Source organism: Humulus lupulus, chromosome 3 (genome assembly GCF_963169125.1).
Source record: "Humulus lupulus chromosome 3, drHumLupu1.1, whole genome shotgun sequence".
Taxonomy (NCBI): Eukaryota; Viridiplantae; Streptophyta; class Magnoliopsida; order Rosales; family Cannabaceae; genus Humulus; species Humulus lupulus.
In genome coordinates, this window is record NC_084795.1 from 202,014,817 (window position 1) to 202,027,197 (window position 12,381).

Here is a 12,381-nt window from a genome sequence, read left to right on the forward strand (position 1 = left end):
GTGTAAATTACTTTTGTTTTTGTGGCTTGAAAAGCTTGTTTGCATTTTATTATGGAGATTTCTGTTGAAATCAGTAAGGCAGAGTGAGTTTCACTTATTTTAGATAGATTTTCCTTTGTTTGAAAACCTTATAGTAATTTTTGAGGAACCAAAAACTAGAGAGAACTACTGAAATTCCTCATTATTAATTAATAGCCAGTGCTGGTATAGACCGAAACCCTAAAAATTACAAGGTTGAGTTAGATTGAGAGGCTCCCCTTTCCCAAAGATTGCCAAATTCTTCTCTAAGTAAATCTCACTCTCTATCTACAATATCTTCCCAACATAACAGCCTAGACAACTTCTAACACAAGTCTACAATATCTACTCAAGAGATTCTAGTGTTTTTTTTAATTTAAAAATCAGATTCTAAAATGGTAGCCACTAATTATTTGGGTTTGGATCAAAGACAAAATTTTAGCTTGGGTTATGGCAATTTTGTTATGGCAATTAAATCTAATATATACATATGGAAATAATGAAAACAATATGCCTAATTGAAAAATCTAATCTATACATATAATGAAAAATCTAATCTATACATATAAAAGCTTACCTAACCATCTATCAATACCAAGTCAAAAAATTCAAACAACACACAATAAGTTTTCTTCCTTATATCACCGCAGCACACAAACAAATTTTCCAGAACCTACTTCTCTAATACACACAAGTTTTCAACCTTTTGTTATCACCGCAGCACACAATTTTAATCTCAGAACCTACTTCTCTATGGATGAATATTTAAGATATTCAAACTCCTCTAACATTTTTAAGATATTAATAATAAGAGTTAAAAGAACAAATTCCGTACCTCTTGCAAATTAACTTTGCAATGCTCCTTGCCAATTCGATCCACAACCTAAAGAATATAATCAATACCTAAAAGATTAATACAAAATTAAAATTTGTCAATAGATATTAAAACAGCCTTTGAAATCCAAAATTTATCTAATTCGATCTTAAAATTTGGGGATAAAATATATACACACATTAATGCATGTCCTTCTACAACATTATATTAATGCATGCAAGCCTTGTAGAAATTGAGTATCTCTATGAAATTGTTGAATTTGAAGCTGAAATTTGCCAAGATTGTGGCATTATTAATTCAAATTGTCTTGTCTTAGCTAGTTTTGTTAATGTTGATTTCAAATTGTTATAATGATGATGTTAGTAGTGGCATTAGTCTGGACCACTACTACTGAATATATTTGGTCCACCTTTTCGGTATGAGATAAGTGTAAATTAGCATATTAAATATATCAAAACGTTAACTTTTACTTTCTTTTCTTTTCCATTTTTCTCTTATAAACAAGTACAAAAGTATCAAAAAGCAGAAGCAGCAAGTACAAGAACTTCAAAAGTTTAAGAAGGAAAAAACTACAAAGTACACACTACGTATTCTCGTGATTGATTAACATGTGTGTTGCTTTGCTTTCTCGCATGGAAAACAATAATATCAAATTAAAAGTACCAAATTATTCTGAAATCTACAGTCCTACAAATCCATCGTCATCTGTATTATCTTGATCAATCACATTAAAAGTAGCCCAAAAAGAGATCAATCAATGGCTAGTTGTGACTATTGCCTATTGTGATTCTCACTGATTATAGTTTCTTCTGAAGAACACTTCTCTGGTCACTAATACATCCACTATAAACAAGTTTAAAGCTAGAGCATTGCAAAATGTAACACCTTATTAAAACAAGGGTTTATATTATTTTTTAGTCCCACAATATTTCTTAAATCCTAGTTTGATAGAGAAACTACTACTGATAGAGAAATTGAGTAGTAAAAAGTAATATCAATGACATGGTTTCAATTCTAGGTGGCACTAATGGGAAAATGTGGATTGACCAACTAATTACAAAGAGCAATAGGAATGAATATAATCTGTCTTATTAATCTGAACCATACAAAGACAAATGTTGCTTCTAAATAAAGATGGATACACAAAGAAAAACTAGTCCAAATTACCTTGTAAGTATTTACTCCATCATCAACTGCTCTTTCAATGTCATCTAAAATGTTATCTGTGCTTCCTCGCAATAAAACAGTGGTTACGGAGTTCCCACCTTCTTCATTCTTCACAAAAGTGACCTATATTTACATTATAGGAAATGTTAATGAGATTAAAAGGAAAAATAAATAATAAAAACAACAGGAACAAAATACCCAAGGGTGGTAGCTCAAACAATCAGCCTTTGGTTTGCTCACACAAAGTCTGAAGTTTGAGTCACACCCGGATACTTATATTGCAATTGCTATCATTTCCTGATCCACAAAATATTTATGTACCCTAGCACCACCAATTTCTTCTACTGAAACCGAATCAACATGTCCCAGGTCATCTGGGTTTGGCTTGCTTTAACTGTAACACAAATAAGAATATTGTTAGAGAATTTTGGAAAAAATTCAAAAAAATTGAGTACTATTAAATGCTAGCTGACTTACCATAGCAACAGCACCAGTAGTGCGGCAAAATCGTCTTAATTCAAATTTTGAACTAATTTTCAAAACCATAAGCCTGCAAGGAAAAAGTCCCAAATTAAATTATCAGATATGCTAAGAAAAATCTTAATAGAATAATAAAAACTTGAATTTTTTTGACAGATTTCATAAAAGATCAAAAGCATTTAGATATGTACAACAATCACAAGTATGTTTTGAAAATTAGTAAGTTAATCAATAAAAAAACACAATAGAAGGTGATATACTTGTAGCACTCATAGAAATGAAGTGCCATCTCCCCAACTGCTGCTCCACTAACAATTACTTTGGCACCGGAATCAGCAACTGCCTTTATAAGCTCCTCAACTTTAGCTTCTTCAGTTTTCACATAATTTTCTAGCTACAAGATATTAAAATAACTATGAGAACTACTTAAAGGCACATAATACATAAAAATGTCAAGGATAACATAACAAGCCAAGATATTAAGAAGTAATTTTATATCAACTGGAGCAAGAACAGAGCAGAACAGTATTCTCACGATGGTGTCATTTGGCATTCCTGAGTCAGGAATACTCACCAATATCATGGGAAAGAATAGAATTGCAAGCCCAAAACTGTCCAGCAAGAAAAGCTTTTCTTTTTTTTAATTCATCATTCATTAAGGAGAAAATATGAACTAAACAACCAAAAGAACCCAGAAAAATGGATGCCACTAAACATTAATATGAGATGAAGGAAAATTTTGCATAATACATTAGTTACGTGGAGGATCAAAATTAGCCACAACAACAAAGGCATTGACAGACAGGCAAATGGAAGTGCATCCAAATAAAAAGCAAGAAATAAAGAAAATAAAACAGAAAATAACTGCTAAGTATATTGGCTACCTCAATTGCTCTTTGTGCCAAAGACTAAAGTTCATGTATTACGAATTGATAAATATTGTGGTTAGCTGTTGTTCCCATGACTGCAGTGAAATAGTTGGACCATATTTTGACTATTTTAACAAGGAACTCGAACACATGCGCATTCTAGACTAGCAGCAATAATCTACATTACAAGTTTGGATTATTTATTTCATTTTAATGTATGACATAAATGAAAATTTACCGAGTATTCAAGCATGTTTTTGTATGGTCTTTCAACCTCGCGGAGCACAAATGGTTTTCCATTTATGTAAATAACAGGTTCCTCTCCCATATTGTGCCAAAGAACTGGACGACTACTTTTTGAGCCACCAATTCTTTGTATCACAGATCGTATTCCATCAATAGTTGGATTTGCCACTCCATAAATTGGAAAACCAGGAACTTCCCGAAAATTAGGGGCACCCTCCACTCTTTCAGGTAAGTTTTGGTTTTGACAACCTGGGAAGTGATCACTTTTCAGAATAGTTTGGCTGCCTAAAACCTCACCATTTCTTGATGCAGCAATTATACCCATCTTAGAAGGACGACCACCAGTAGATTCAGCAATCTTCATGAGGGATGGCTTCAAACTTGAATAGCCAAGTGAACCCATTGGATCTCTCCTAAGCAGTCTAAAAGAGCACCAGATTGCAGAAATATTATTAGTGACCAAAAAATTCCAACAATAAGAATGCCTAAGATATGACCTAGTTCATCATGAATTGGGAGAGGAAAAAAAAGGCAACATCACATATGGAAATCCACTAAATAATCCTCATATACATTTTCTCCTTCCTGTTCCCCTTTCTCAAAATTAGATACAATTCACTTTTCAAGTCGAAAGATTGCAATGTGTAAAAGTTGTTCTAGAAATGCAAATTTATAACATTATTTTGAGTCTCAACTTAGCATCAAATGCCTGTAGAGAAGAATCACCTTAAATCCTAAGAACCCTTGGCTTATCTAACCTCAACATTAGTCATATACCTCAACATTATTGGAATTTTTTAACAAATAATACACATTGCTCAGAATTTCTCTATTGTGATGAGTCTGATGACTCAAAACAGTCAGTTGGGATCAATCATAGAAGTAAAAGAAAAAACAATAATCAACCAAACCAGTTGGGATCACATTCATTGTTTGCCATATTATCAATTTTTTCAAATTTTTTTAACTAGATATGATAAGCACTAGTTAATACCTGCGAAGAATGCTATAGAGTTCTGGTCTCGCTCTCATCCAGTCAGCAAAACTGCTATTACCAATAGATTTAGATTGAAGGGTTGATTTCTCTAAATGAATGTAGACAGCAAAGCATATAAGAAAGTAGTATCTCTCAAGATACTCCACAAAAAATGAAAGCAACGCCTCCCTTTTCATTTCATCTGGTTGACGTAATGTAAAATGCTATTGCAATAAGCGGCAATTGCCTCACGTAAGTTCTGTAAAATTTCAACAAATGGTTTCATGAGTTCAACAAACTTTTAATTTTAAACAGATTTTTTTTTAAATGCCAAGGAAAAGCAAGAAATGGTTGAAAGAGATTTTCTGGCAAAAACAGATAATTTTAGATGATCTCTTATTAAATAGATGTTTAGAAAGAAAACTGAAGTCAAAAGGTGCAGCATGGGATTGAAGAGTTATACTTGCATGGAGGCACACTTGTCGATGACTTTATATACTTGCCTTTTGCCTTCAAGGCCACCCTAAAACATAAATTTAATAATGAAAATTTTAAAAAGTACTAGTTTTTCAGTTTTTCCTTTTGAAAAAAAGGAGATGATTTAATGTACCTCTAATACCCGAACCAGGCTTCTTATGACGCCATATTCTCCTCTACGAAGTGCTTCTTTTGTGTTTGGAAAGTTGTCAGTGGCAATAGCAGCAGCGTCTGAAACTCTTCCGATTGAATTGGATCTTGGAATACCTATTTATGCAAAAAGACTAAGAATGAGAAGCCAACATCGTCAAAGACTGACTAGTGTGTTGTGCAGATAACAACAGGAGAAAGAGGCGGAAAAAAGGATACAATATTTTAAAACTAGAAAATAGTACAAGTGATCCAGCAAAAATTAGCAATAATATCAGTAAGACATTTGTTGTTGGCCCATTATCTTTTCAAAGAGGATCTAGTAACTTTTATTGAATGTAAACATGTTTGAAAATTTTCTCTCCAAGCCGTCACATTACTACTATTATTGATCAAAAAGCAAACTCTCGTTTAGAGCTTGAAAATCAACCCTCAGCTTTGTCCTAGCCTTTTCAGAAATATTAAATAGGAATTCTTTTGGTAGAAAATTAAAGCAAAAGGCTTATTTGGGATACAATTACACTCAAAGTCTGGGAAGACTACCAATCAACTACTTCATTCCTAATTACATACGTGATGGAAGAGATTATTAGGCAAAACAATGGTAGAATGGTCTGGTATTTTAGATATTTCTTCCTCCACAACACTGATCTAAGAAGCATATAGATACGAAATTTCAATATGCCACATCAAATGCTAATTATTGCATGTTAAAAACCTTTCAAACAGGATTTTATTCTTCACGGTTATGTAGCTTAGATACTGATCCAATACTAAACTACTTGCAATGTGACCTAGGAACTATTTGGCCTTGCTCTAATCTAATTTGACGCCTAATGTCATCTCAGCATTTCTCAGACTTTCCTCGAGATGTACATCACTCTCTACTTTTTCTATTTGGATAACCAGTCTTTCATTGATATATATATATATATTACACTATTCTCCCTCCTGTTGTTATATCGATACTTCAAATAAAGGACCCTTAACCCACTAATCATTAAGATCTATTTCGTAATAATGATTGAACAATTAACAAATAAACTAAATGGAACAAGCAAGTTCCCTGCCCTTCATTTTCGTAGACTCTTAGCATAAATATTCTGTAATGCATAAACCTCTACCAACAATAACTTTTCTCCGGCTCTAATGTTACATGTTGTCGAATTAATATTATTAGCATAGCAAAGGGTGAAAATTAACAAATTATTGAAAGTGACAAAGAGAATAACCAGGTTAACAAGACAAGTTTTTCCCAAGAAATTTGTAACATGATGTCAAATAATGTAAATACGATAATTAAAGTCATAGTGTTCATTATATTGATGAATAATGATTATTCCAAACAATGAAAGTAAAAAAGAGTACAAAAAGCAGGAATGCTACCAGATGATCCTATTCTGTTGAGATAAACTAAACTTGCAATCACCATCCCAGTTGTAGTCCGTCCACGTCCCATTTGACAGTATATAATATTTGTATTTATATCAGCTTGAGAAATTTTATGAACCTAAGAATAAAGAGTGAAAATTAGAGACAACAGTAAATATATTATCACAGAATGACTTGAAAGAAGTGTTTGACATGACAAAATGCAGTCTGCTCATAGAAACCCATTCATATTATCTATTTCTTCTTATTTGAGTACAAACTAAGAGTAGTGAACATTTTTTACATGACCTGTAGGTAACCATTGTCTACTACAGAACACTTAGGCAAGCTAAAAAGAGAATTCTTCCCATTTCAACTCACCAAAATATCATAATCCAACTCCTTGGGTGATTTTTCATCAGTTATAGGAACACACTCATAGTCAACAAGGTATCTTTCTACTTGTAATTCCTTGTACACCTAAAGGAAACAAAAGAAGTTGAGTTATCAAAACAAACTAATTTTTTTTCTTGACCCCTATGTATGAATAAAATCAAGTAGAAATAACTCTAGTGGTGTCTTCACAAAATCACGAGACACCGGTTCCCATTGGTCCACCATCTGGCCATCTGACAATTCGTCGGTGACAAGGATCTTGTTTCCATACCTGGGATGTCAGATGTGCAAACAAATCTATCATTCAAACAAAAGGTAATACATGGTACAAACAACCACCATATCTTTGGGAGAGGCTCGTTGTAACACAATGCAACAATGAAAAATATACCTCGCAGCTTCCATGAGGATGTCTTCTTTCAGTCGAGCCTCCATTTGCTCAACCCTATCCCTATTGACTCCCTTATTCAATATAAAAGGCCATAAGCAAGTTTAAAACAGTAGATGTTATTAGCACGCATTTACGCGAATTATTGCAGTATACTATAAAATTTATGAATCTATTTTTTAACAAAACTAAACATCAAATAACTCCTAACTAAACCAAATGTGATGTGCCCTAGCATTGGAACAAGTTTCAAAACTGAACTACACTTTAGAGCAGAAATATTTAACCTTTTCTGAGGTGGGAAGTACTTTAAATCATAATACCGACATTACTACAGAGTTAAGGATGAAATTCATATGGAGCTAAAGATAAAAGATTCATCTTCCTATCAAAAATAGAAGTAATTGCAGAATTCTAATAGAATATATGGGGTTGTGTTAGCCTAACATGAAAGAAGAAAGTGGTATAGCCTTAAAGACGTATGTTGGATTTCATGAATAAAAAGGCAATAATGTTTGGAGTTTAAAATCATAGGAGTAAAACATACAACTCAAATTGCAAGTGAAAAAAAGGCTGGACTTTATAACAACATACCGTATATTCCAGGTTTGAGAAAGGCCTTTCCACATCACGCAATACAAAAGGGCGTCCGTTAATGTACACTACATGTTTGAAGAAAAGAAAGAAATTTTTTTGGTTGAGAACAACCACTTGCACTAGTGGACTATCTGGTCCGAATTTTTTGCATGTTCAAAGCATCAAAAGGCTCGTGAGTCCAAAATTTAGGTTGGGCAAACTTGAAAACACAGCTAAAATGAAATCGCCTAGGAAATCGAATTTGGTTATAGAAACTAAAGAACCTTACAAGTAATGGATCTGTGTAGGAATTTACCGGCTCCTTGCGAAGGTTCATCCAAAGAACTTGAGCCTCCTTTCCATGAATATGGTTGAGAACATTCCGAATCCCATCCATGGTAGGAATTGCAACTCCATGAACATGTAAAGATTCGGCATGACGGTAGTTGGGAGCGCCATCGATATGAGGAGACAATCATTTGTTCTGGCAACCAGGAAAGTGGTCGCTCTTCAGAATCGTCTTCTTCCCAAGCACTGATCCTCCCCTCAGCTTCATCACTTGCTCTGGCTCCTTTGAGGAGATTTGAGAGAGTGAGGAGTTCGGAGACCGTACCAAGCCGAAGAAATGGGTCTCTTCTTTGTGTCGAAATGTTGAAGGAAATGGGTCTCTGTTCTTTGTTGAAGAAATGTTGAAGGAAATGAAAAAAAAAAGCTAAGTGGCGGGATGGCTAAATAAATTACTGCCCTTTTTTCATTAAGTTCCCAATATCATACTTTTTCATATTACTTTTTTATTAGTATTATATTCATGTGTTATGGAAATGGGTATTTGGTGTAGTGACCTTCCGTAGGGGGACGAATCAAGGTGCCTCGAGGCCCCATTAAGCTATTGACTATGTTAAACCAACGGTGGAGATCGAATAAAATTCTTAAAATAAGCTCATTACTAAATTAAATATAGTATTTTTATTATTTTATTTTTTAATATTATTGACTATGGTTTTCCAAAAAAAATTAAACAGATTAAATTTTTAAAACTAAAGTCCTATAATTTCTTATTAATTCTAAAGTGTCACATTAAAACAAATTCAATTAATTTAGAATTAATTTGTTGCTAATAAATATTTATGTTTAACTAATATAATGAACCTATACAATTAAGTCAAACTCAGGTAAATGGTCCTTAACAATTGGGCTTGTATGGAGGAGGGCTAGGTCTAGTATGTCCTTCCCGCTACAAAGGCCACCAATCTTCCATACAAGGTCCAAAAGACAAGAATTTAAAAATTTGTTTTATTAATTGTTATTAATTGATTAGGCACACTATAGTCATGCAAAGCAAATGTGTCTTCACAAGTGGAATCACCCATAAGAGAGGAATTTGAACTTTACATTTTCTAATGGGCCCAAATATAGCCTATCATTTTTTGAATATTTTATTTGGCCAAAACCATATATCTAACAAACATATGGGTCAATATATGCATCTAAGCCCAATTGCAAAAATACAACATATAGTGCAAACATACATGTTATAATTGGATGGGCCTAATCTTGTTACTATATGAGCAATTCTATGAAATTATGCAAAAATTCCACAATTTATTTCATTTGCAAAAATACCATAATTAATTATCTAAAATTTATCAAAAAATTCAAATTAATTAATTTTTTACAAAAAATAATTCAATTTAAATTAAATTTATCAACAATTAACAATGGTTATTTAAATTTTATTTATCAATAATCAACTTGGTTTAGGTTAATTTGAAAAATATTAATTTAATTTAAATAGGATTTATCAACAATAAACCAAAGTTAATTTAAATCCTATTTTAAAAAAATATATTTTATTAATTGGCTAGAAAAAAATGATATTTTTCAAAATTTAACCAATTTTAAATTTTAAAATCAATATCTTAATTGTTTTTCAAAAATATCGTGTGTTGTTACAACTATAAGCAAATATTTTAACCATTTAAAAAAAATAAAATAGTAATAGTTATAACAATCATAAAATATCTCAAAATAGTTAATCAAATTCAAATATTCATAAAAATATCTAACTAGACAATATTCAAATTTCAAATAATTTAAATATTAAAAACTATAAAACAAAAAGAATTTTATATTTTCAAATAAATATTTAATAAAAAAATGAAGAATTTAAAAGAAAATATCTTAAATATCTGATATCTTAATTCTAATATTTTAATATATTAAAAGATTTAAAATTAGGTTGTTAGTCTATTTTTAATTTTGAATTTGATTCTTTGTAGAAAATATCTAATTATTTAAATCTTAACTAACAAAAATATCTTATTTTAAAAGACAATTTTAAATACAAAAACAAATCTGATATTTTTGGCTTTGATTATAAATAATTTATTTCCACAATTTTTAATTATTTTAATTTCAAATAAATCAATAAAATATTGCTACTATTCATCGGTTGCATGTGGGGGCTTGTGCGCGCAGGGTCTTTGATCTAGGCTGTGAAATCAACTCTCTAGCCAACTTCATAATGTAAAAGCCACACTCGGTTGGCTCAACTTGGTTTCGACACTATTACAACATAGTTATTCAAATTTAAGTATTATATTTAAGTTATTATATTCAAATTTAAGTTATTATAATAAAAACATGTCAAAAACTTTAATATGATAAACTAATATAATTTACTTACCTTAGGAACACAAACTTTTAGATTAATACACCTTTTTTGTTTTTGGTGTATATCATATTGATCCAATGCCCTGCCCAAAATATTAATATTTACCCAAACATGAGTTTGAAATGAAATCATAAATCAATTAAGTAATATGTATAACTTACATGATAATTATCTCTTTGATTTCCAGACGACAATGTGAGTTTACAGGATCCAAAAAAGCTGCTGAATGACTGTGTGGCTGAATTAATACTAACATCCAATGATAGCTACACCCAAAAAAGCTTGTGTAAGATATTTATCAAAAAAAATATATATGAATATAAAATTAAGTTGACTTATTTGTTGTTCCAAGGAAAAATTAGAAAATGTCTCTCTAGCTCCATATGTAGAAACCGATTGAAGAGATTTTTAGTACGTGCTTCATTGTTTCCTGCATTAGTGGACACTAAATTGGGATGCATGAAAGTGTACAAGTGGTTCAACCCCTTCGTTTGCACTAAATCATCGAGCAAGCTATATATAATTAAAAAAGTCAATAAACTATTAAATTTCAAGTTACACTAAATAAAATAAAAGATTATAAACACCATTGTACCTCATATATAATGCTAGCTCAGTCTGTTCGATCATCGCATAGTTGCAAAAGTTGAGGATATCATCTTTCCCTAACTGAGCGATAGTTTGGAATCCAAATACCCTTTCTACAATTTGAATTTCTACCACGCGGTCAGCTTTCCATTTGTCAATAAACTTCACCAAACACTTCAACATTCTTGTCATAGGCACTGCTGTAGGCTCCTGTGTCAATACCTCTTTTCTTTTTTTTGATTGTCTTGGTTGTTGAGTAGAGGGCACAAGTGACTCTTTCATTTGTTGATTAGTAAGGACCCAATGTTGGGGCCATCCAACATCGTGCTCGACTACTTGTCCAACCAATGTACAATCTTCCATTGTAAGCGGATGCAGTAAACTAGTGTTCTCTTGAATGGCTACCTCAACTCTCACACGATAATTTCCAGGAGGCAGTTGAACACTATTTATTTCTGTGCAACAAGAACTTAAAAGTTTCCCCTCTACAACTATATTTTGTGTCCAACCAAGACACAACTTACAATTAATTTGTTACATTACAATTAATCAGATAGAGTTTTTGATAAACTAGTTTATTTTTACTTTATCAAATATATGCAATAATGAATTAATAAGAAACTATTACTTCATGAATAAAATTTGACTGTGCCTGTGTCGGTGGTAGAGGAGCATATGGTACCTATGAGGGTGGTCAGTGAGCATATGGTGTCCATGTTGGTGGTGGACGAGCATACGGTGCCTGTGTCGGTGGTGGAGGGGCTTATGGTGCGTGTGGTGTGTTTTAGGCTCCTTCTACACCCGAACCAGATACATTTGATGATCCAAATGCACCACTCTGTTGAGATGCAATAAGCGCCACCAACTGGTTTAACTTTTCCTCCTGTTGACGTGCCATTTCTAAAGATTGACACCATTTCTCTTCAAGGTCTTTATAACGAGCATCTTCCACGCTTTTTTGTTTGTGATTGAATCTTTTTGGCGGTGGGACATGAAGAAATGTATGGAGAGCGACATGTGCACCGATCCCGCTAACAAGTCCCTCATGCTCCTAATGTCATAGTTAGTATATCGTTTGAACCTTCCTCCACCAACTCGCCATATGCTACTTTTTGCTTGTATTCTGCTTATATACACAGCTAGTAAATTAATTAGAATTTAACACACACA

The 12,381-nt window shown here is 32.3% G+C and overlaps 1 pseudogene; it reads right to left on the reverse strand.

Moving 5' to 3' along the window:
- Nucleotides 1-1,319: 1,319 nt before the first annotated feature.
- Nucleotides 1,320-12,109, reverse strand: LOC133825319 (uncharacterized; annotated as a pseudogene).
- Between the last annotated feature and the right edge of the window lie 272 nt (nt 12,110-12,381).